The sequence below is a fragment of the Condylura cristata genome, unplaced genomic scaffold (genome assembly GCF_000260355.1).
Source record: "Condylura cristata isolate star-nosed mole 26May11 unplaced genomic scaffold, ConCri1.0 scaffold00012, whole genome shotgun sequence".
Taxonomy (NCBI): Eukaryota; Metazoa; Chordata; class Mammalia; order Eulipotyphla; family Talpidae; genus Condylura; species Condylura cristata.
The window spans coordinates 50,842,610-50,869,833 of NW_004567113.1; the positions used below are offsets into that span (position 1 = coordinate 50,842,610).

The following is a 27,224-nucleotide window of genomic DNA, read 5'->3' on the forward strand; positions in this document are numbered from 1 at the left end:
CGCCCGAGGGGCGGGGGCGCCCCACTCTGCCCTAGCGCGCGGCGGCGGCGGCGCGGGTGTACCCCTTTAAGAGGGAGCCGCTCGAGCGCTGACGGTTGGGATTTGAAGTTCTTCCTCCCTCTTTGGAAGTCCGGACGGATGGGGGGTGTTGCCATGGAGATGGCACCCGGCCCGGCTCCCCCTCCCCGACGCCCTCCCCTCCGTGCGGACGCCCCGACGACTCTGGTCCTCTCCTTCTGTCATGTGATGGACTCTTCGCTGCACACGCCCGCACATCGCCCGCCCCACCTTCCCGTCCTTTTCTCCGACGATTCCGTCTTCCTTCGCGGGAGGGATCGGAATCGGGGTGCTGCCAACTTGTGGGCTCGGGGTTGTCACTCGGCTGGGGGCTCCGGAGTGGCCTCAGGTGGTGGGGACTCCGCGCCCTGCCGCCGTCCCTCTTCGGTCTGGGTGAGACTGGGAGCCGTGGTGGGCCAGCAGGTTGGTTTAGTGGGCACCCACGGGGTCGGCTGGTTTGGGGAGGGAGGGAGTCGCGCGCGTTTGTTAGGGTCGGGGGTTCTGACGGAGGAGGTGGGGAGGACGGTCGCATTGTTTAAGAGGGGACCGTGACAGCAGCTTGCTCTCTGGCCCTTGCCTCTTGGCGTTTGGACTTGAGGGTAACCTTAATGCCTTCAGCAAACGACTGTTACCTTGTTTCCCTCTGTTCCTGCGCCACCTCGCGCCCCGTCCCTTCCACACCCCACACCCCCACCCCAGGATTTGCTCCGTTAGCGCCTGAAGACCTGGCTTTTCGTTAGTGAAAGCAAGATCGTAGTAGAATGAACTGGGACAACTTCAGCTCAGTAATGTGCACTGCAGAATACGAGGGGATAGGGACACGTACCAGAAGGAAGGTTGCTCTGATTAGGAGCATTGAAGTTATGGTTAAACAATGTATTCCTTTACCCTTATAACACATTTTGGAAATACCCCTAAATATATTTAGGAAGTTGCCTGGGGAATAGCTCTAATCAAGTATTCTGTAAGTGCGTTTAGTTTTTAAAAACGTAAATCAAATCTCACGATATTCTTTACACTAAAAAAATTGTTTGTAGTGCTTCTGAAATATAAAATGGGTCCATTTTTATAGTTGCTTATGTAAAGAACTCTTCTACTGACAACTTGTTTAGAAAATGTGGGGTTCGTTCAATTAAAATCAAGCAGTATGGGAGTGGTAACACTGGCTGACGGTGTTATTGTGTTAAGTTTTACCGATGCATGTGTGATTTGACTGCTTGGTCATTTTGTGTTTTAGAATTCTTGGGTTTCCTTTTTTTTCCATCTTCTTATTAGGTACTTTATGACTGTCACAAAACTACATGTGCTTTTGAAAAAAATCAAGTTTTAATTAAACGCATTGAATTGAATTTAATGGAAAAAATTAGAAATCATTATGTGGATACTCAATACTCAAGTGGCATTGAAAGGCATTGAAAATTGAGTTACTGCTGTATGTCTAACATGCAGCTTGTTGCATTTTTATTGTAATATATCATTATACTGTATTGGAAAGGAAAAATTTCTTTGGGCTCTTAACTGTATTTGAATATTGTTTCCCATAGTCAGAGACCTCATACATTGTTTTTGTCATCTTTTTTTTTTACACAAAAAGTAAACACACTTGTTGATTTCTTTTTTCATTAGCCTTAAGCAAAACACCGATTCTTAGTGTTAGTTGGCATTAATGAAGTTTGTGTAATTTAAAAGAGGTTTGCTATCAATGTGCTTATACTCAGTGTTTTGCTTTGTAAACATTGTTCAAATAAAGCCTTTTTTTCCCTTTGCATTTGTATATATGTGAATATGTAGGTGTATTGAATATTCAATATTGAATATTGTGGATTGAATATACAATGCTCTTTTTGCTTGAGATCAGTTTAATAAGAATCTTACCATTTCCGATTTGGGGGAAGAAAATAATCCAAATCCTATTTTTAGATGAGATATGGAAATTGTAGGCACAACAAATTAGTGTCAAACCAGTGGTGAAATGATGAATCTCAATTCTCAGCTTGAGTTAGTGTTTGATTTGTTGTAACAATGAAAAATAATGGATGATTTTATTCGAATCATTCTAACCAGTGTCTATCAACCTATGTGTGTTTTCCAGTAGAAGTTTATGCTATACAAATTTGTAATTAAAAAATTGCCAGTAACCGCATTAAAAAAGCCCATTTTATTTAAATATATCCAAAATGTTTTATATTAATCCATATAAAATTACTAGTGATGTTAGTTTACATTCTTTTTAAATGTTAAATCTTTGAAGTTAGGTATTTTATACATAGAGCACTTTTCAGCTTGAACTAGCCACACTCCAGCTCTGTAATGGCCACCTATGGCAAGACAGGTTGTCCACATTGGACAGCATAACTCGTTACAGTCATGATTTCAGGCAGATCTTAACTAGCATGGTACCACTTATTTCAAATCTGTTGATAATAACCAAACACGGAGCTTAATTTGTCTTCTCTCATATCTTTTATTTGGATAGCCAATAAGATTCCTGACTCTGGACCTAGACCGCCTGTGTTTGAATTCTATCACTTATCAATGTGAATTCTATCACTTACCAATGTGATGTAATGTCACAGGACTAAAGTTTCTTATCTGCAAAATTGGAGGTAATGAGCTCTTTTGGCAAGTAATTGTGTTGATACATATTCCTGAGTCCGCTGTATAGAAAGCATTCCATTATTATCATTACTGATTTACAGAGATTTTTAGGACTTTTAAGCTTCACCTTTTTTTGCCAATAGATTCTTTCTGGTGGGAATGCTGATATAAGGTCTTATGGCATGTTAGGGGAAAATATAGTAACGGCTTAAGTGATCTATATTCTAGGGTATTATAGAACCATAGTTTTAGAATCATAGCTTATCACTTAGTCTAATTCTGGTTTTCTATATTTGAGGAGACCAAAAGACATTTGATGTATTCCTATATTTTTAGTAATCTTTTGATTTTGTAGTAACTAAGAAATCAGTTTATATTAATATAAAAATATTTCTCAATCAATCCATTTATACTCAACAAAATCTGTGAGAGGATGTTCTTTTCCTCTTTTTTTTTTTAAGATTTATTTATTTATGCATACAGAACTGGGGTACAGGCCAGAGGTGCAAGGGCCAGTGAGAGGATCCACCAGAGACAGAGTGGGGAACAGAGCAAGTAGGCTGACAGAGTACATTGCTAAGGGGAGCAGCAGCCAGGTCAGGAAAGGGTCAGTAGAGGTGGCATTGAACTCCCATTGAAGCAGCTGCAGCTGGCTTGCAGTTCAGCACTTTAAACCCATTGCGCCACTGGGGAGGACCAACTTTTCCTCTGTTTTTAACTTTTGTAGAAGTTAGAGTAGTTGGTAGAGCTATAACACTTAAAGATGGTGTATAGTACAGCTGAATAAAATTCTAGGCTATCTGACACTTCTTTCTAGCTACTTCCTTCCTGCTATCTTTCCACTACATCTGTCTCATCTTATTACTATTGGCATATATATTCCAAAAGAGTATATTTATTCAAAAATCTAGATTTGATTTCATGAATAGGGGTCAGCTACCCAAACACCTTGGTTATACAACTATTTTTTTTCTAGCACTAGCAATTTTTTTGTCCATTAAAAATGTAAATTACAGCACTATCCAATAACATGCACGAAGCGAGTAAAATTTACGATGATAACAAATAGTTGTGTGGTTCATACATATATTCACATTTTTCTGTAAAGTAGACATAATTTATTTTTGCTGGTAAAATTTGAAATTTTGTGTGATCCTTTATTATCTTGAACTTGGAAGAATAAAATTCTACCATCCTTAAGACCAAACAGCATATAGATTTTGTATATCTATAGATGTAAAATCAAGGTTACAGGCCAGTCTGAGGTTATTGTAATCTCCTTGGTAGAGTGCTGTCTCTTCATGTCCATTCTACTTCCTTTGGCTGATTACACATGTGACTCCCTCCTGCCTGATTATGAAAAGGTCCAATTACATGCCCTTCCCCCATATTTTCTTCACTTGTCTGACTTTCAAATTTAATTTTCAATTCTTCATCACAGAGCAATTCTGGGAGGAGTGACAAAGGAATGAAGATGAATGGGTATACAATTTTTCTTCCTTATTAGTAATTTCAGTCTTTAGTTGTAATATCCTGACTTTTTTTTTTTTTTGGTATATGGGATTCCTATCTTTTTCTCTTTTGATGGTGATCCTTCTTTTTCTATAAATTATGGCCAGCCTTAATAGCTGATATTGATAGATCACACTTGGTTAGAATATCAGGTTCATAGGTTCAAAGTTTGGGGGACCCACTTAAAGTTTCTGCTTAGTAGAGACTGAATCTGTGATTAAGTAGGTCTTACGAAAACTTGCCGTAGAATGTAGAATGTAGATAGGACAATGTGATAGCCCCACACCAACCTATTGTTACCCTCAGGGACTAATATAACACACTAATGCTCTATTTTTGTTTGAAGAATGGCACTTGGTCCTTAACTAAAGCTCAGTAGGAAATGTGCTTTGGGTTTTTTAATGTTTGCTGGAAAACAAAACTCACAATGAGAGATCACCTTTTTTTTTTATAACTCCTTTCCTTTCACGTGCTTTTCCCATAATTGGCAACAGCCCTGTCCTGCTTTCTTATATTTCCTTATTGTTTTTCTTTACCTTAATCTATTGCTACGTCATTGTTACTTTCTTTACAGTATCTTATGGATTCAGTTTTTCTGAGAAACTAAATGCTTGAGCAGATTCAGATGAGATTTTGGTTTACATTAGTGTCTGATTTGCTGGTTTTACAGTGTTTAGCTTATAAGCAACATTAAGTCACCATTTGAAGTAGTTGCTTTGATTTTGTAATTTACAAAGCAGTAGTGTCACTTATCAAGTAATAAAGCTCCTAACCCTGTTCAGTTGTTGATCATAGGCTATCAGACTGCTTCTTTCCTACTTGTCTTTTGATAGTTTCTTCTCGAGACAGTCCAACCATTTTCATCTGCCTTTATTTCTTGTGTATGTATTGCTCCAACTTTTTGAATATCTTTTTAGTTGTATCTTTTGTCCTTTTAAAATTCAGTGACTTTTAAAATTCAGTTTTATCCTAGAATCTTTTCTAAAGTATTTATTGAAAAATAGGTGTGAGACCTTTCTCCATTAATTAACTTTAACCAGTTTTTTTCTGATGGATATGTGTGAGGTGTGCATGCATGTCCAGTACTCGTGATAATTAGTGACCATTTAGTAAACTCTTTAAGGACAACAAATGAAGTTTTCAAAAAGTTAGAAGGGACTAAGAATTGAAAACACATAGTACTTTTCCCTCTATCATTGCAACTTTACACAAGTCATTTCATTTTCACAGATGGCAGTCTGTGTAATTAGGATATTTCTATCCTCAGATGTTTGCTATTTTCTGGTTTTTGTGAAAGGGGCTCTGATACTAATGTAGTATTGGTTTCTGGACTGAAGATAGGGGAATTATAAGCTTATCAAAAATATTTAAAACATATATGAGGAGGTCACATAGGTGATATAACTAGAGATAAGTAGAATATTTAGTACCGTACCTTAAGAAATCTTAACATTTTGGAGGCAGAGGAAGCAAAATTTCAAAGTGAGGCCACTGAACTTCTACTGTGAAAAGTAACCTCATCCCCACTGGAGGAAAATCAAGAAAGAGTAACATGCCTATACTCTGAGAAAGAGTTACAGTTACAATAAGAAGAGATTGCTATGTGTTGATCAGATGGCAACAAGGGAGTTTTCAGAGATCTTGAGTAGACGATACATTTCAGCAGAGTGGTGGGTAGGGAAGCTATATTGTATTAGGTTAGAAAGTAACCTGTTGTAATAGGTAGTAAGTGCAGATAACATTTGCAGTTGGGTACTCATTTGAGAACCACATTTAAGAAGAACAAATACATAGAGGCTTAATCAGAAGAATTTAGGATCTAGGGTGTTTATTTTTTTTTATGGGAGATATCATTTATGATACTAAGGAAGTGGATCCTTTTTTTTTTTTTTTAAATATTTATATATGCATACAGAACTGGGGTATAGGCCAGAGGTGCAGGGGTGGTGAGAGGATTCACCAGAGACAGAGTGGGGAGCAGAATAGGTCAACTGATGAAATACACTGCTGAGGGGAGCTGTGGGTAGGTCAGGAGAGGTCTGCCATGCCATCCATGTTGGTCACCCCCCCACCCTCACCCCCCGGGCAGGGGATTGAACTCATGCTGAAGTGTACAGCTTCTTAGTGTACCGCTGGGCCATCAGGGAGGGCCCTGGATACGTTTTTAATCATCAGTATTCATTGCTTATTATTTACTTAAGTTGAGACTTGATAGAAACAAAATATTGAGACAGATAAAGTAGATAAATAGATGAACTTGAATATAACCCTATTTTTTTATCCTTTTTTTCCTTCAAGAATGTTTTCCTAATTATCACTAAGATAATATTTTAAAGAAATGCTTAAAATTATTGTGAGTCATCAAATATGTTGAACCTTATTGTGTACTAGTTGAAGTATAATTCTAGCATTTTTCCTTACTGGCTTCTGGATTTAGGGATCAAAATATCACCTTTTTACATGGGAGGTTGAATTGAAGAACTTGGCCTAGTACTGTGATCAACATTTGACTTCTTTACTCCCTATCTCCCTGAATTGAGTTTACTAATCTGTCAATGACAGAAAGGCTGGAACTGCAAGTCTCTTCTAAAATGCAGGGGAGCTCTGTCCCTGTGAGTTTACCATATGCTTTGTTTATTCTAAGTGTGTCCATGTAGGCAGAATGAGTGGGAGGCTCCACCATGCATGAAAAATGACCTTTAATACATTAATCCCATGCCACTAGAACAACTATTGGGATACTGCTGAGATTAACCATTCCTTTTTCCCTTGGGAGGGCTGCGCAAGGGTAGAAAAGGGCAGAAAATTACCTTAAATGTGAAAATGTTAGGAATGATCAGCTGTAGATTGGGTAGAAAAACTTAATTGTCTATGCTAGAAATAAGGTTAGTGTGCTTTAAAGAGTTCATAGTTATCAGGGATGTTAAGTATTAGAGTTGGTATAATGGGAAGAGGAGAGGGAGCAATTAATTTTGACTTGAAGGATTTGAAAATGACTAGGCTCAAAGAATTGAATAATCAATGGCAAGGGTTGGCAAACTTTTTGTAAAGGGCAGGATAATAACTACTTTAGGCTTTTCTGGTCTGTTAGTCAAGTCAGCAGTGTAGCACAAAAGGAATGTATATGTGAATAAGCATAATTATGTTCTAATAAAAATATTTACAAAAATAGGCAGATTTGATCTAGAGGCTATTTTAGCTGACCCCTAAATTAATGAGTCAGCAAAAGAGTAGGGTGGAGACAGACAACAGGTAGAGAGTGTAAGCAAAGGCATGGAAGTATAAATAATTAACAATTAATTACTTTGAAAATATTCAGTACTTGTCATTGGAGTATAGAGTTAGGGGTAGGAAGCAGGATAGAATAAGGAGGAAATTAGGAACTTTTGAAGCTTTTTTTTTTTAAAGCTCAGTCACGAAAGTCTGTTTATTTTCATTTGAACATCTGTTGGTTTAGCTTTAAGAGTTTTTTTGTTTGTTTGTTTTTTGGGGGTTTTTTTTGGTAATAGTTTTAAGAAGCTCAAACTAAGTAGCCTTTTAAGTCAAAATTGGGAAAATGAGCTATCTTTAATATATTAAGAGTTGGATTGCTGGTGTACTCTCAGATGGCACTTCTCTTTTCTATCCTCTAATCAACTTGAAAAATATGACAAGGAGAAAGATGAAAGTGAAAACACTTCTAGGATTGAGAGGTCAGGTATAGAGCAAGTTTGTGGGAGAGTCAGGTCGTCTGGTGCGGCCAGTTCACCTACCCAGCCCTAGGCATACTGGGGAAGTGGGGCAGAATCTGAGTTCTCTGTAGATGTTCTCCTGATGTACTCCTAAGGGGCAGGGAGTAGAAATGGGCTTTATAGTATTCCTCCAAAATCACCAGTTGCTTTACTCCCTTAGGATGAAGAGAGGCTCAGATTGTCCTTATAAACTATCCTTCCTCATAGAAACAAGGAGCAAGGAAAAGTTATTACTCTAGCCGAGGCTCATTTTTCAGTTGTATCTGAGTATGAGTGTACTAGATATAATACTGCTGTTATACAGAAAACAAGTCAGTCACATATTCCGAATATTTTTTTAATTCTAGTACACACACACACACACATACATATATACATAAATACATAAATATATTTTTAGTGAATTCAGTGAACTAGATTTTCTACAGGCCTATATAATACTTGAGTATAGTGCATGGTTGACTAGAAAAGAAAGACAAAATTTCATTATCAACAGACTTCTTAAATTTAGAAAGAATTGATGTGAAAGAACACTGTTCTGTTTCTTAAAGCCGAAAAAGCAGTTATCTTCACAAATAGAATATCCTTTTAATTAGCTCTCATTATGGGTGCTTATGCATTTTATTCATTGGTATCTTTTAAAATGTCCTCAGTTGTCTTTCTTCTCTTTTTGACCAGTTCAATATATAAAGGCACCAAATGTGACCACACAAGGTAAAGTGGAGTCTGTGGCTGGAGGAGCCATGTAGTCTTGTAGGTGTGGAATGTTGTGCCTACAAGAGTGAACAGGGTCCCCACGTAGGGTGGGTTATGGAGTTGTGAGGGTAGGAGCAGTCTTCATGGGAGGAGGATGTGCTAGTACACAGTGTCAGGAGTGCAGGCTGTCATTTCTGTGAGCTGTGGGAGCCTGTATGATGGAAGAGTTAGCTGGCCCCTGTGAAGGTTATCCAGAACTGAACAGGCTAAGGGAAGGAGGAAGCACTGCTTGAAGACAGGGGTGGAGTGGGTGGAAAGGCACCCATGCAGGAGGGTGGCTGTGTTGGAGTTTGTCTGGGATGATTGAGGTACCATATGTGAGATGTCAGAGCCTGAGGGCAGAGAAAGAAAAGCAAACCAGTGGTTGGTTCAATGTTGTATGTTAGAGCCTGAGCAAGGCGTGGAGGGTGTTGTTGGATACCGTTGTAGGAGAGGTGGGTAAGGCATGAGGAACAGGGTGTGAGGAAAGTGAGGAGGTTAGACACATCCAGGAGGCTCAGGGGTTTTTTTTTAGACAAAACGGGGCAACTGGAGCCTCCAAGTGGAGAAGGGGAGGCAGTCACACTGGGATATGGGTTCCATACAGGCAGAGTGGCCAAGGAGAGTGTATTAACGTTGACGGGAGATAGACCTCACTGTCTGAAGGGAGTTGCAAATACAGAAGTGGGGAAAACTAGAATGTACTTGTATTGTTAGACTGGAAATGAGATATTGATAGGAACTCATGGTTTCCATTATAGAGAGAAATAAAGAAGTAAATGTGTGTGTGTTCACACATAAGTTTTCAAAGTGAAGAGGAGCAGACGTGTAGGAGCAGACACTTTTAGTTGTGAGCATATCGTATTATTGTTAATTTCCTGATTTTAGTGCTTGTGTCATAAAAGAATGCTTTTGTAAGAAATACTTCTTCAGGAATTCAAGGGTGCTTGGTCATCAGGCTATTTACTATCACATGGTTAGAAAAATAATAAAACTTGTTACTATACTTAAGACATTGTAAATTTAAGATTTTTACAAAATAAAATAAGTATTTCAAAGCAGCGTCATTAAAGTATCACATTCTATTGAATTTATTTTAGGTCTTAAAACCACGTCGTTAAATTTTCCATGGGAACTAGTTTTAAAATTTTATAAATAAGAAAACTTAGGATGACTTGCCCAGGAATTTCTGTTTAGTGAATATAAAGATAGAATTAACATCCAGGTTTATATATTATGCCCTTATTAAGCCTGGTTAAAAAAATGAGGAAAGCTGCTTTTGGTCACATCGTTGCATCTAAAATTTTAGTAGTGCTGTTCTATGTTTTATTTCAGAACCTGGAGTGTGAGGCTTAGTGTACCATATTCTGGGTTTAGACCTCCTCTGTCTTTTGTTCATGTTCTGGAATAAGAACAATGTCATTCTGTATTTGAATACATATGTCAGAGTTGAAGGTTTCTTTGAGATGACTTAATCAAGGAGTAATATCCCCAAATTTCTTTCATACTTTTTTCATTGGTGAGAGAAGGGAATTAACAGTGCAAAGATATTCCTCAGCTTTTATCGTCAATATTAAATTTTGGTCTGGACACGAAGTTGCTATCTCTACTAGTTTCAAGAATGATGGCCATCACCTTTCTAGCTTTTTTGAACTTTGCCCAAGAATGACATGGCCAAGTAGAATACAGCAAATGATAATTTATTGTTTCATTTAAACTCTCCTTTGCTTCCCCTCTGCCCATTTAAAGTATAAGAAAGTAGTTCCCTTGTAAAAAAATTTTTTTTTTGGTACGCCAATAATATTTCATCAGGCTAATCATCACTTATTTTTCTCCTTTGCCTTATTATTTGACCTTTTAATATTCATATTTTGGCATAGATATAATTTAAATGGGACAGAATTTCTTTATGAGTACACATTAGCTTACTTATTTAATTTACTAAATTATCTTAATTAACTCACTTAACTAACATTTTCTATTCATCCTGAACCCACAGTTCCATTTATCCTAAGTCACATTGAGTTTTTTCTGTACTCTTTCCTTAGATGCTTTCTAAAATTTTCCCTTTATTTTAGATCAAGAATAGAATTTTCAGCATTGAAACAAGCATGGTTATTAGATATTACCCTTTTGTTCCTCTTTTCTCCTTCATAATTTTTCTGTTATGAGATTCAGATGCATTAGGTACAGTCTTAGAGGAAATAGTAGGCTCTTTTACTATAGATTATGATAAATGCTGTAGTAGCAACATACATAATATTAAAAGTTGTGCTATAAAGGAGACTAGTGATCAGATCAATTTTTCTTGTATGAGAACAGTCATAGGATGGTTGTAGGACATGAAGGAGATACAGAAGCAAAATCCTGTAGAATGTTCTAAGCAGAATATAATAGAAATGGTTACTTCTAATTATTCGCCTATGCCTTAGATATTACATGATTATACTAGAATTAATTTTCTCAACAGTGATTATAAGTAGGCACTATTTTTATCCCTAATTTACAGATCAGGAGATCAAGTAACTCATGGGTAGTAAAAACTATTGAAAGGTTCTAAGAATGGGAGTGATATAATTTAATTTGTGATTTTGTGAGATTACTCTGCCAGTAGAGTAATAGGAGAATGGAGCAGACAGGTAAGTTAGGGTAGTTAAAATAGTCCAACCAAGATACTTTAAGAGCTTGAAATAAGAATTATAATAGAAATGGGGAAGAATTCAAAAGATGTGAGACGTTCTAATCAACAGATTTTAATGATTTGTGAACTGTGGGCATACAGAAAAGAAGGGAGGAATCAAGAATAACCTCAGGCCTAATTGGACTGTGGAAATATTGTGCTGGGTAAAATGTAGTACAGTATGTTTTAGTAGTTCAGGTAGTAGAGTCAGTGTATAGACTCACTGGTGTATCTAGGATCAATACTTGCCTAAAAGCCAGTTGTTACAAGAGTATGTCAGCAAGACATCTAAGGAGACCAGTCATAGAAAGGAGTTATTCCTCTTATTCTGAGCTTCATGGTTCAGAGGTTCTTCTGCAGGAATAATGTGGCATCTTTGCATTTAAAAAAAGATTTATTTTTATTAATGCTTACAAGAACTGGGGTGTAGGCAAGAGGCGTGGTGGTGGTGGGATTGTTTTTACCAGAGACATTGGGGAGAAAAACAGGTGGATTTACTGAGATACATTGCTGAGGGGAGCACCTGCCGTGTCTTGTGGGTGAGGTCAAACTAAGGCCTCAATGTCTGGAAATAGCTTGATAGTGCTGAGACTTCCTGTGCTACCAGGGAGGCCCTCCTCTGCATTCTTAAAATTTGAAGGTACAGGGGTAGTTTTGATTACTAGTCATGTAGGTGGGGTTTTGTTGTGCCCCCCATAAAATTTGATTAATTATTCAGGAAAAGTTAACTTAGATAAACTGAGTGAACATGTTGAATTTTTTGTTTGCTATATGAATACTTTTATAACATGAATAATTTGAAAAGACTACCTCAAGTTGTTTTTCACTATTAGTTTATGTTGAAGTTGGTAGAGTAATAGAACTTGGTTTTACATTCTTACTTACCACTTACATTTAAAAAGTAAAGCTCTTCTATATTAAAACAAAACACTTTCTTGATCTTTATTTTATTTCTTCCCAGTTACTAGCCTGGCTCAACATTTGATTACTTGGTCTGTCTCTACTTTTATGTCTTATAAGTATCCTACCTAAATAGATCTAAAATTATCAAGTCTGTTCTCTGATACTCAATTCAATTCATTGTATACCTGCGTCCACAATTAGAAGACCTAGGAGCCATCTTTCACGTATCCTTTCTCTTATCTCTTATATCCAGTACACCAATTGTTACTGATTATGCTTCGAAATATATCTTAAGTTCATCCATTTTCACCAGCATAAGTCAACCTGCTTTGCCTACTGCTACTGAAAAAATTCTTAATAGTTTTCCATAGAAATTGTGATTCTTCTTTAGTCTTCTGTGCTGTAAATAACAATCTGATGTGGTGTTTGCTCTTCTCTCTTTTTTTTTTTTTTTTAAGATTTATTTATTTATGCTTACAGAACTGAGGTATAGTCCAGAGGTGTAGTAGGTAAGAGGATTCACCAGAGACAGAGTGGGAAGCAGAATAGGCAGAGTACACTGCTGAGGGGAGCAACAGATAAGACAGGAGAGGTCTGTCATGCCATGTGGGTCAGCTCTCTGGCTGGGGATCCAATTTGTGCCGCAGTGGTTTCGGAGAACTTCATAATGCAGTATTTTAACTCACTGTGCCACGGGGGAGAGCCTGCTTCTCTTAACCCAACAATGACTTCCTTTCGCACCAGAGACAAAAACCCAGAATATATTCTATTCTGTGTGTTTTTTCTTTGAAAATTATTATAGCATTTGTCCTGTGGAGATACCATAGAAGTACAAAAATTGACTTTTAGGACCAGATTGTGGTTTTTTGTTTTGTTTTGTTTTGTTTTTGGCCTAAGAAAGTTAGTCTTTATTCTTATACTGTGATTCAGTTGACATCTGGGGGGAAAGCAAAAGTAAATTTCCTAGGTGAAAATTTGAAAATTTAGGCATAACTTATAAAAATTTTAAAGAAAATCTCAAATATGTACAAAAGTAGATGAAAGCATAATGAATCTTCATATTCCTATAACCTGACTTTAAAATTATTACAAATCTGGCCTAACATGCAATACCAAAATTTTCAGTCAGAGCAAAAAAACTTAGATAGTGGCTGTCTGATTGTTGAAATCCATTCCCTGTTCTAATGAGAATGAACCTATATTACACATTTTGTTACAGTAGTAGTGGATTTATGCTAAAGTTGTGGAAAATGTTACGACATTCATAACATCTTACTGCTTGCTTTTAAGCTTATTATATTTTTGTCATATAAGAAGCCAAAATATTGAGTTCTAGTTCCTAGAAGCTTTGTTCTTCCTCTTCCTCTTCTTTTTATACCTCCTCTTCCCTCTTTATGCTCTGTATTTTGAATAGCTCTAAAACCAGTAAGAAAAAAAAATTGCTTCTTATATCTTTGATCAAACATTTCACATTCATGAATCAAAACCAAAGAATGTTACTAGTAATCTTGTTACATATACTGAAAACGCCTGAATTGACAGTGATAGAGCTCAAGTGTCAAAATCCCTCAGAGTATTCATCTCAGTTGGTTGTTGTAGGTAGAAATAATAATGACTTACTAAAAATGTTTTTATGTTAATGTCATAAAATTTGTCAGCACTCCTGATAATTTGATATTTATATCTGAATGTTTATTAAAAATCCACATCAAATTAGTTTGTATCTTGGAAAATCTGAATTTCAGAGTTATAGATAGGAATAGGTGAATAGATATCTGTATCCATTATATATGAAAGCACCCATGCATGTTACAAATTGTTGGTCATATTGTGACTGTTTTCAGGTGTCTCTTTTCAAAAAATACAAGTATTTTTAGTTTAATTTTAGGGAGCAATTGAAGAGAATCTTCTATTTTCAAGTTACAGTTGTGGAAAGCATATTAAATTGAGATTTTATACTAAATTAAGAATTTTGAAGTAATTTGTATTCTAGGTGTCAACTAATTGTGCTGCCTTGAGAAAGCTATAACATATTCTATCAAATGTTTTCATAGAGAATTACAAATCAAATTTTTTTTCACTTTTTGCACTGCACTTTTCTGTAAGATTTGTTAAATATTTTCTTGACATCCTTTTTTTTTTTTTCTTCTTGTTTTAAGCTTTCACATCCTCTCTTGGATAATTTACCTAATCTCATATATGATATTGCTCTGTATAAAACTTCTTCATTGGTCCCCCCATTGGCATTAGGATAAAGTTCAAATTCATTATTTAATTTGGGGCCAGCATAATCTGCTGTGTCTCTGCTGCCTTAGCCTTTGGTCTGCCATTCTACCTGAGGTGCTGCCACTGAACAGCTGCATCAGAAACACAGTAATGGCATAGTTTTAATTGCAGCTAACATTTATTAAACCCCTTTGCCAGATGTGTGATTTACATGTGTTCTCTTCTTCACAATTACCTTGAATATGGTTAGTATCTTGCAGAGGAATCACAATGAATCCATTTCGATTTCTCAAGACAGTGTTGCTGAATCTTTGCATATTTAGTTTTCCTTTTCGATTACCAATAGCTATTCATTGCTTCTTTTGTAAAATTTTAAAAAGTGTATAGAGCATAAAATGATACTTAAGTGAACAAAGTGAACATACTCAGGTAACCACCACCATATCAAGAAACGAACCCCCAGAAGTCTCCTCATATTCCTTTTCCGTCACTAATCTCCCAGCTTCCCAATGTGTGTAGTGTTAACTGCGTAATGACCTAGATTATTTTTGCCTGTTTGGAGGAAGCATTGTTTGAATGGAATCATATAGCATTTTTTTGTGTCTTGATTTCTTGAACTTTCGTCATGTGGTTGCCAGAAGATATAGTTTCTTTGCTTTATAATCTAATATGTAAATATATCATCATTTATTCTTTTGCTTTAAGTGACATTTGGATTGTTTCCAGTTTATAGTACTATAGGCAATATAGTTAATGTTCTTATTATACATTTTAAATTTTCATTCAACTCTTGCATTATTTTATAATCTCATTTTGGCTAACTACACTTCATTTTTTTCAAGGAATTCTTTCTTCACTTCTCCAAATTTGCATTTGGTATCACTTGGTATGTGTGCCGATTTCACTCTCCTTGCTGTATTTTACACATCTGCGGCACATATTTCAGTCAAATTCGGGGTGTGTGTGTGTGTGTGTGTGTAAAGAAAAAAGTCATGTTTTTTCCTTGACTCCTGGAAACCACTGAGTGAGTAGTTGTTGAGAATGAATTTTTTTGATGTATTTTCACCCTTTCATTCCTAAAACAATAAACATAAGCCTAAATCTAATGGAAATTGGGTAATACACTTACTTTGACTTTGTCTTCAGTTATCTCTCTAGTGTTATGTTGAAATAGATTATTTTGGAACTATAAATGTTTTAATTTTTAGGCATCTGTTTTTTCCCTTTTGTATAGAGCAGCTATTCTGTAAAGTATTTTTAGTTATATTCTTTATAACTCTTGATACAGCTAATTATTTGTGTATAATAATATTAGTATAATAATATTATTTGCCCTTTGAGGGTGGTCTTGAGTTTTGGAAATAACCAAGGGCTGTTTGGAGTCAAGACAGGAATTTTATGAATTACAAATTGTGTTAAAACTGAGTTGAAATTTCAAGGACTATAGGCTTTCTTCCCTATCACCCCATTCCGTTGGGACTTTAGAAAATCTTTTTTGCAAAATCAAGTCACTAAATTCAGATAGAATTAAGCTACAGAGTTAAACCAGACTTTGTAGTATATAGTGCTTTTGAGTTTCTTGTGCCTTTACTGGTTATTTATATAGTACCTAAGTTATACTTGGTTACACTTTCTTTCCTTTTGTCCTTTCCATCTTGAATTTATCTCCTTTGAAACTAAAGTTTTCATTTCTGTTTTTAACTACCATGCATGCCCATTACTAACACTGGCCCAACTCTGATTAAACAATGGTTGTATACCTTCTATCACTGTAATTTACATCATTGTGTATTACCCACCACCAGTTCAACCTTGAACCATCACAATAGTCCCTTGGACTCTTCCTTCTCTTGTTTTTATCCCTTTTTTCTTCTCCTCCTTGCAGAATATCTCATATTTGTGGTTGCCTGCTAGTTGAAACCATTTGATATTTTTCTTTTTCCTTTCTGACTTATTTCACTGAGCATGATCCCTTTAAGCTCCATCCATATTGCTGTGAATGGCATGAGTTTATCTTATCTTATTTCTTTACACTTTCTCTTAGATGAGGTCTCTATTCTTATTCATCTCAGGCATTCTTTAAAATACTTATTGATTGTTGTCTACTGCTTTGTCTTCACTGAATTATCAGCTTTAGACAAGTGTTAGGAGCTTAACACAAACATTTTTGAATATGTATAACTCATATACTTTGTCACCTCTTCTAGACTTCCTTAAAACGTTGTCATTTGCTGCAAATGCTCATTTTTATATTAATCAGCTCACTATTCAAATGTTTTCCTTTATTGAAATAGGCATTGTGTTATGTCTATAGATAGTTTCTCTCTCTCTTCAGCTAAATCCTCTGTCAGCCATGAAATTCAACTGCATTTATTAGGTGAATGGCTATGACAGATTCTAAGGATAATGCAAAGGCAATAATATTGTCTCTGTTGTTATAGCACTAACATTCTATTTCTCTTTCCTCAAAAGAGAAAAGTAGAAATAAATTAGGCTATGAACATAACTTGGAGAATGTGATACTGGAAACAGTGAATTCTGACATATAAGATTAGAAAAGTATCTGGTATCATCTGGACAGGACTTTTATACCAGATCTGTTTATTTCACACATTGTAAAGCTAAGGTTAATTTGGAAGACAGGACACTTGACAGGTGAACAAAGATGGGGAAACACATTTCAGATAAACAACATGTACAAAAGCTCAACGGTGTAAACAACATAATGGGTTAATTTTTTTAAGCAGATTAAGTTAATTATGATTTAAAATGAGTTTGGAGAATACACAGGGCCTAGATTTGGGAAGGCGGTATATACTTTCTTACAACATTCATGTTTTAGCTGTAGGCAGTAGAGACTCATTGAAGAGTTTTAAGCAAAATTAATATTCTGTTCTTTTAAGTCAGGAAGTCCATTAGAACAGTGAGTCTAATACCCATTTTTTAAGAGCATTGGTATCCAGAGAATATATAATCTGGACATTTTCTCTTTTGCTGAGACTAGTGTTTTGTAGAGGTGAACCTTTTTTTTTTTAAAGATTTATTTATTCATACAGAACTGAGGTACAGGCCAGAGATGCGGGATGGTGAGAGGATTCACCAGGGATAGAGTGGGGAGCAGAACAGGCAGATCTGTGAACTACACTGCTGAGGGGAGCAGCGGGCGGGTCAGGAGAGGTCTGCCACGCCATGTGGATCTCCTCCAGGGCAGGCAGGGATCGAACTCATGCGGTAGTGGCTTAGGCTTCTTAGTGCAGTGCTTTAACCCACTGCGCCACCAGGGAGGGCCTAGTAGAGGTGAATCTTTAAGTTAATCAGTTTACTGTTTGGAACTAGAAAACTTTTCAATTTTGAATGTATTGGGCCTCCAAAAAATTTATTGAGTATTATTTTTTTCCCCGTTGATTTTTATTTTTATTTTTTTTCTGGCTTCATTCCCCAGTGATTATTTTATTTTTTATAATAATTTATGTTTACATATTTTTGTGCATTTTTCCATCTCAGTTGCAATCCCCTTGGGTTTCCCATCACCATATCACCTATGTGCCCTCACCATGGTCCAGGGCCATTTCCTTCCTCCCATTGTTTTTGATCCCATTCCCCCCGCTCCACCCCCACAAAATGTCTCTGGTATATAGCTGTTCATCATTATCATTATTTTCTTGCCTGTTCCGTTATATTCCTGCTAGGAGAGAAACCACCCATTATTTTTCCTTTTCTTTCTGGCTTATTTCACTAAGCATGATCTTTTCCAGCTCCATCCATGTTGCTGCAAAAGACATGTGTTTCTTTTTTTTTTTTTGGTTGCTGAGTAATATTCCATGGTGTACATGTATCACATCTTTTTAATCCAGTCATCCACTTTTGGGCATTTCGGCTGTTTCCATGTCTTTTCATAAGGAAGCAATAAACATGGGGGGTGCAGGTTTCTTTTTGAATTAGTATTTTTGTGTCTTTTGGGTACATACCTAGGAGTGGGATTGCTGGGTCATAGGGAAGCTCCATGTTTAGCAGTTTGAGGAACCTCCAAACAGTTTTCCAAATTTATGGAGTATTATAATGTATATCTAAGTACCTTCCATTTAAGGAACAAAACATGACAGAAGAAAATCCTGGAGGTATATATACTTTTTTCTTGATGTCAGTCTTTCTATAACGTTTTCATAGTATATCTTATATAAGTTATATTGGTGTAAGAGTTAGATAAATACTAAGTGGTGTTCGCATAAGGTGCACATTGAGTTTTTCTGTTATCCGGTTATCTTTATTGCACAACAGATCTATTTTAATTGTAGTAATTTTCTTCCTGAATTATTACTCTACATTGTCTTTTCATTTGTATGTAAATCTAATTGTTTTACCGATTAAGTTTGCATAAAATAACTGTTATCAGTGCTTTAAAATAGGAATATTCTGGACTTACAAGTTTATGAGTAACTTTGCAAACTTAGTAAAAGATAAAGAGAAGTAATGTAGACATAGCTTGTAGAGAATGCATTTCCTGAATTTGTGCCTGTGTACTCCAGTCAAAGTAAAATCTAATCCAGATACCGAGTTGGATATTTCTGATAACATTAGGTATTTGTTTATTGCTTTACATTTTTCCCAAGAAATCTCATACAAATTAACTCTCTATCTGGACTATATGCATATTATTAAATGTATGAATATAGTTATTATTCAACATGTGAGTGTTGATAATATTCCAAGTTTTAAGAATTATTGATTCTTAATAGTTATGTTGTTTGAGATCACACAGCTGGTTTGATGACAAATCTGAGATGCCATTCTGGATTTCTTCTATATCCATTATCATTCTGTTTTATCAGAGAACGAGACAGATTTCATACAAGATATAAAAGTCCAGGGAATGTTAATAGCTCTTAATAAGAGGAGCGATCTATTTCCCCACAGTGACTAAGAAACATATTTACAATTTAACAGTCTAATATCAAGTCTGTACTTAAGCTTTGAACATGATAACATTTTCTCTTTTACTGTCTGTTCAGACTTCTTGAGCCCGTTTCCTTAATAGTGATTTTTGAGCCAACTTTGGTATTATTGACATGTTAAGATACATTAATCTCTGTTGTGGGGAGTGTCCTTATTTTAGGATGTTTAGCAGCTTCCTTGATTGCAGTAGATGCCAGTAGTTTCATTTTTCTAATGCTCATGTTTGGGGATTAGGGCAACTTTAGGATCTTGTAATAGAGACACCTTTATTAATAGAGACATCACAATCCTTAAGTCACCTTTATTAATAGAGGTGCTGCAATCCTTAAGTCATAGTAGAAAATATATTTACATATACTTATAGAACAGACTGCACAAAACAGTAAAAAAAAAATTTAATATGGGAGGCATTGTTTACACTGAAACTAAGATATTTTAGATTCTAAGAAATAGGAAAGACACTGAAACTAAGTCAAATAAAAATATGGTTGGTTCTTAGAGTGGGTAGGTTGTAAATAAAGAAATGGCTATGAATTTCAGAAATTCAATTGTTATTAATTACTAATAACAGTTTTTTTCTTTATAATTTGTATTAGCTAAACTATCTTGTAAATTGGACTGTGTTCTAGAAGTTGTTTTGTGAATGAATGTCTTCAATTTCAGTGAAAATGATTTTTCAAATACTTATTTAATAAATATTTGAGTAGTTAATATGGCCAGACACTGGGTATAAGCACAGTAAAACTAGATTACATGGTGCCTTCCTTCTTGGAGCTTAAAGAATTTTTAACACTTATCACATAACAATGTCAAATAATTATGTGATTTCCCTCACATCCCATTCTTCTTCCCCCAATTTTTGTGGAGGGCAGCATTCTTTATAGTCACTCATGTATCTCCAGCTTCTAGAACATTTGGTAGACATGCAAATATTTGTTACATGAATACTTGATTGATTAAGACATTTAAATATTATAAGGACTAGAATTATGATATATGCTCCAAAGGGAATAATATAGTGTATGAAGCATATAACAATGGATCTCATATAGGCTACAATTATATTGGTTTAGGTAAAACTTAGAAAGAGGCAGTAATTATTGCCCAAACAGCTTTAAAGAGATAAAATTGATAAATAAAATTGTACAATATAATGATTGACATGCATATGCATTGTTCGGTGATTTCCACCATTAGGTTAATTAACACAGTCATCACTTCATAGTTGTCTTTTTTGTATGTGAGATGAAAAGCTTAAAATCTCTCAGCAAATTTCAGGTAGACAACAACAGTATTGCTAACTGTAATCACTGTGCTGTATATCAGATCCCCAGAGCATATTCATTCTTTGATAGCTTCAATTCTTCAGTAATTCAAGAATTCAAGCTCTCTTCTTGATAAGATTCTTGTCATCTCCCCCATCTTTGTTTCTATGAATTCAAAATTTTCTTTCAGATTAGGCATGTAAGTAAAATCACACAGAATTTGTTTTGGGCTAATTATACTTAGCATAATTTTTCTAGATTCATCCTTGTTGCCAATTGCAGGGTTTCCTCCTTTCTGTAGCCAAATAATATCCCATCCTTTCTCTGTACCATCTCTTTTTCTCCACCTTTTTTCTCCATCTTGTTTCCATGTCTTGATTATATTAAATAATGCTGCCTTGAAAATGGGGTTCATTATCTCTTGTGATAGTAATTTCATTTCCTTCAGGTATATACCCAGAAGTGGAATTGTTGCATCAATGTGTTAGTTCCATTTTTATTTTTTTAAGGAGCCTCCGTACTGTTTTCTATAGTGGTTGCAATTAGTTCACATTGCTATTAACAATGTTAGGTTTTATTTTCTTCTATAGCCTTCCCAATACTGATGTCTTGTCTTACTAATGATAGCCATCCTGACAGGGGTGCCTTGTGTTTTTGATTTGCATCTCCCTTGTCAACAAGTACTTTTTCATATACTTGTTGGCCATTTTATATATCTTCTTTGGAAAGATACCAGTTTTAGTCTTTACCAATTTTGTGGTTTATTTTGTTTTTCTGTTTTGGGAATTTTTTATTTTGTTTTGTTTGTTTTAGTGGGGTACTTTTATTTATTTTTAATTTTTTTTTGCTATTGAGTTATATGAGTTCTTTATATTAGGTTGTTGGAAAGTCAAGACATATTTTTTCTTTGAAAAACAGAGAAAATATGTGTCATGACTTCTCTAACAACCCAGTATATTTTAGATATTAATTAAGTCCCTATCAGAAATAGGGTTTGTAAAAAAAAAAAAAAATCTGTAAATTGCCTTTTCATTATGCTGGTGGTTCATTTGCTTTGTGGGTGATTTTTAGTTTAATGTAACACCATGTGTTGATTTTTATTTTCATTGCCTATGATTTTGGTATCATAGTCAAGACCAGTGTCAAGAAACTTTGTCCCTGTGTTGTTTTCTAGTAGTTTTATGATTTCAGAGTTATCCAGATACGTTTTGGAGGAGGAAATGGCAGTTGGAATGTATTAGAGGCTGAAGAAACAGCTTTTTATAATGTCTACATTGGCATACAGTGTGGCATTTTGTAGGATTTGAGTATTGGCAGGGTGGTGGCTAGTTGGTAGGTGGCATGATACCTGGTGACAATATTGACCTTTTTGTACTGAAATACCGAACATTTCTAGTAGAAACAGTATCATTAGATTAGCAATTAAAATAAACAACTTTTAAAGTAAAAATTGTTTTATTCTGATACTTGAAGAAAATGTATTTAAATTAATTGGAAAATGGGACTATATCTTCTCTATATACTGATAACCTTGTTTTTATGTCCATGTTTTTTTTAATTTATGTCTACATATCCAAGATAGCATATGCTAAAAGAAACTGCTTTTATGTCTACCAGTTGTATAAAACAAAGCAAAACCACATCATGGATTTTCTGTCTCAGTAAATATTTATTCACTCAATTTCTCAAGCCAGTAAGCTTTACTCTTCTCACTCCCCTCTTTAAAAAAAGAAAGTACGCTACCAAGTTATCTTCATTTAAGTGTATTCCAGTCACTCAAAACTATCTTCTTTCTTTTAGGTGAGCTTATACTGCCTAAATTTATGTTCTTGTTTTTTTTCTCTGCTGTGTTTCTCTAAGTTTGCTGATCAGTCTGTCTTGATTCTTTTCTCATTTAGCCTATTTACCACTTGCTGCTTGAGTGATCTTTTTCTGAATGCAAAGCTAATCTTGTCTGTTGACTACTTAAAACTCTACATGGCTCATTTGCTTTCAGGATAAAAATTACCAAAACCTGCTAGGCCCTTCGGGATGAACATATCTCTCGCCTTTTAAGTTTTTTCGCTCATAACACGTTCACATTCTTTATGGCATACTTTGTCAGTTTCTGGATATGACTGATTAAATGTAAATTAAATTTAAAAATCAGTTCCTTCAACTCCTGTATTTGAAAGCACAGATATAGAATAATTTTATCATTACATAAAAAATTCTATTGGATAAGTACAACTCTTGAAATTTTAAGCTCCCTTTCCCCTGTCTTTATGCATGCTGCTCTCTTTTTCTCCATGTGTAATATGCCCTTTTTTGTTGTTTGGCTCTCATTCTTTGTTTGAATGTCATCATTTCTGGAAAATCTTCCCTTATTATCTGCTTCCTCCAACACAGAGTCTGATTTGTTTTCATTTATTCATGTCTATAACATTTAAATATAAGTGTCAGTGTTTAATGGCAAGAATATAGCAGGTTAAAATTCTGAAATTCTATATACATTTTAGTTTTACTTGATAGATTTCTGTTAAACATGGGTTGCCACTATAGAAGTGAAGATACACTTTCATGGAGTTATCTTTGATAATGACAATGATGGACAGAGCTCTTCATTAAGTAATATGACCTAAGAAAACGACAGTCACTTTGTATGTCAAATAGGTCAGCATTACCAGATTTGCTACTTGAATGATAATTGCAATACATTTAATTAAATTTTCAAGCATAGAATTGAAACTTACAACTCAAGAATCCGAAGGTAAATTTTTTTTTAAAAGATTTGCTTATTTGTGCATACAGAACTTGGGTACAGGCCAGAGAGGCTCAGGGGCAGTGAGAGGCTTCACCAGAGACAGAGTGGGGAGCAGAACAGGCAGATCGATGAAGTACACTGCTAAGGGGAGCGGCGGGCCGTCAGAAGAGGTCTGCCGTGCCATGTGGTCACCTCCGGGGCAAGGAATCGAACTCATGCGGAAGTGGCTTTAGCTTCTTAGTGCAGTGCTTTAACCCGCTGTGCTACCAGGGAGGGCTGAATCCGAAGATAAATTTAGAAGTAGGAAAGTACTATGGATGTATTTCATTATAAAAATATAGCACTGAATTTGGAGTTATTAGTTCAACTTTAACAGTTGCCATTATGAGAAACGGTTGAATCTAGAAAGCATCATCACGGGTATACCCTCAGGTTTACATTGTGGTTATTTATGATTAACTAGTTTTACCTCTCCTGTATTTTAGATACCCATTGCTTCCTGTATAGCACCATCACTTGGTGACAAGTTCAGATGTACCTCTGAATGAGGAGAGATTACATTCATCTTAGGTTTAGGCCTTCAGAAATGATATTAGTGGGTCAAAAAGAGCATGAGAAAGGAAATGAAGGAAATGTGATTTTTTTTTGCTGCCACTGGTCTTTTGGCCTGGAAAAGGGACAAGAAGTAATCTTGTATATTTGTAATAGATTTAGTGACTATTTTCACAGCCAAAGGTCAATATACATATTCTTAAAAAACGACGAACTTTTAGTTTATATTTGATTTGGAGGATCTTGAGCTATCCAGCAGTGGGAGGCTTCCATGTGATAGATTTATGCTGTCAAACAGATTTCCCAATGTATTTCACATATTCAGACTTGAAAGTTTAATTCCCAGAACCTCAGTTTTATGAATTCTGTTGACTCTAGTTACATTTGGGATTAGAAAGGCTTCATGGATATAGTTTAGACACTTAAATTGTGTGACACATAAGTATAGAAGGCATTTAAAAACAGCTATCGATGAAGAATGGTTTAATGAGGGCTGCTTTCTTAGAAGACATGTGATTTGAGTTAAACAAAAGCAGGATGGAGAAGAACAAGTAGAGGCCTAGAAGAGGCAGAGAAAAGTAATGAACGGAGTGTTTTGAAACTGACTTGAGACAGGATCAGAACACCTGACTAGAGTAGAGAATTGACTGGTGATGAGATTGGCTAGGTAGAATAACTTAAATTATGTATTAATCTTTCATTTTTTTAAAAAAAGGTACCTATGTCTAATTTTTCTCTAACTTCTACCTGTATATATAGAAATTGATTTCACCTATCAGAGAAGGGAATAGGGTCACCTGATGAACACTTCTATAAGATCTCATATTAATATGAATATACATTGTCCCGTGGTGGTGTTCTCATCTTTTAGTCTCAAAGGCCTTTTTTGTTTTCTGGCAATTTTTCTATTTGTACTTTCTATCATGCTTTACTTTTAAATCACTGTTCTACCACTTCACAAAAGTTTTTGTTTTTTTATAAGGATCATAGATTTTTTTTTTGGATCATAGATTTTTAATATGCCATGAGCATGCAAAATACATTAACATTTCTATATTCAGTGATGACTTTGACACCTAATTCTCAAATCTTCCATCTTTACTCGAAACATTGGTGTCATTCTTATTTGACTTTATTACTCTTAAGGATCACCTTTCTCAAGGTGTCTTACCTCATAGTTCTTTTAATTCTCAGTAATGATATTCACCTTTCTCTGTTTTACAAACCATCTATTATGCCATATTAAAAAAAAAAAAAAGAAGGTGGTCCTGGAATTAAAACAGACACACAAACCAATGAAATAGAATTGAGAGGGCAAAAATAAAACTACACATTTGTGGACACTAATATATAACAGTGGAGCAAAAGGATAAAAGACTTGGTTATAAAACTTGAAACCAAAAATACTTAGGGAAAAACTTTAAAAAATCACTCCATGACATAAACCTCAGAAACGTTTTCTCAGACTCAACTTCTAGCAGCAAGAGAAATAAAGGAGAAAATAAACAACTGGAGATTGCATCAGATATTGCTACTTATACAATTAATGAACAACCCAATCATAAAATGGGCAGAAAAGCTAAACAGAATCTTGTCCAAAAAAGACATGCAGATGGCCAACAGATAGATTAAAAATTGCCCATCACAGTGAGATAGCACTTCACACCTGTGAGAATGGCCTAGATTTAAAAAAAAATTCAAAATACAAACAAGTGCTGGCAGGGTATGGAGAAAACGGAGCCCTATGGCACTGTTGATGGGAATGTAGACTGGTCCAACCACTTTGGAAATGTGTGAAGATTACTCAGAGACTAAAAAGAATTTACCATACAACCCAGAAATTCCACTCCTAGGTAACTATCCAAAGAGCACAGAAGTACTTACTTGAAGTACTTATCCTCTGCTGATAGCAAGCAGCTCTATTTACAATAGCCAAGATATTGAAACAACCCAGTCGCCTCAGAACAGATGAGTATATAAGATGTGGTACATATACACCAAGGAATACTACTCAAAAAAGGTCAAGTCATGCCATTTGTGGTGACATGGGTGGAACCTGTAAGGGATTATTCTAAGGGATAAACCAGAAGGAGGTGGTTTCACTTATGTGTGGCATCATCTAGAGAGATCAGACAAAGACAAACTATAAGCATCTGAAAGCATCTATAGATCTAAACTGAAAGCATCTGCAGATCTAAGACAATCCGGAGGGGAGGAGCAAAGAGTAGAGAAGGGGGGAGCGGGGGGAGGAGAGAGAGTGGTAGAGTACTGTGCACACTTTGGTGGTGGGGAAGCTATGGCTATTGCACCTGGGGAAAGAAATTTATTTAAAAAAAAAAAGGCTGTGTTAAAAAAAATGGGGTGGAGGAAGAGGACTAGGTTTATGTTTTATAATTCACAGAGTATAGTTGGGAGTTCTGACACAGTTAATCAGTAGTCAACGGTCAAGAGATTGAACAGCGCTGTCATCTCCAAAATTTCTCATTATACTCCTTGGTGGTCATCTCCTTACCTACATCCAAGCCCTGGGACCAGTAACTTCTTTGACCCTGTAGTTTTGCTTTTTCCAGAATGTCACATAAATGTCATTATTCATAGTTTAGGCTTTACAATTCTGATATATAAAGTACATTCACATAGTATGTACTTTTGAGTATGGTTCCTTTCACTTACTATGTATTTAAGGTATGTCCATATTGCTGCTTGTTATTAGCATAGTTGACCTTTGAGCCATTGTGTTTGAATTGCATCAGTTCACTTACACATCCAGTAGAATTACTGGAAAGTGTAAACTTACAATATTGATAAGTGTCATACTGTAAATGTATTTTTCTTCATGATTTTCTTTAGCTTAATTTATTATAAGAATAGAAATGTGTAATACATCTAACTTATAAAATATATGTTTGGAAAATAAACTGTTTTCCAAAGTTGTAGCATTTGCTTACTTACCAGCGATTTATAAGAACTCCAGTTGCTATGCATCTGTGTCAGTATGTGGTAATAGCAGTTTGTTTATAGCCTTTATTAATATATGTGTAGTGATTTTTTTAATTGCAATTTTAATTTTACATATTATTGATAAATAGTTGTACCACCTTTTTATGTGCTTATTTGCCATACTCATATTATTGATGATGTATCTGCTCAGCTATATTAACACATTTTTTAAAAATAATATAAAAGTGGCCCTCCCTGGTGGCGCAGCGGGTTAAAGCACAGTACTGAGAATCTGAAGCCACTTCCGCATGAGTTCGATTCCCGCCTGC

The 27,224-nt window shown here is 35.5% G+C and overlaps 1 protein-coding gene across 3 annotated transcripts in view; it reads left to right on the forward strand.

The window, feature by feature from the left end:
- LCORL (ligand dependent nuclear receptor corepressor-like) overlaps positions 1-27,224 on the forward strand; it is a 123,920-nt gene that overhangs the window by 832 nt on the left and 95,864 nt on the right. The window contains exon 1 of one of the 3 annotated variants that reach the window (XM_012723986.1): positions 400-480. The exons of the other annotated variants lie outside the window; for them this stretch is intronic. The gene's annotated coding sequence lies outside the window, so the exon portion shown is untranslated. Of the gene's footprint in view, positions 1-399; positions 481-27,224 lie in introns of those variants that run through there. 3 annotated transcript variants of the gene reach the window in all.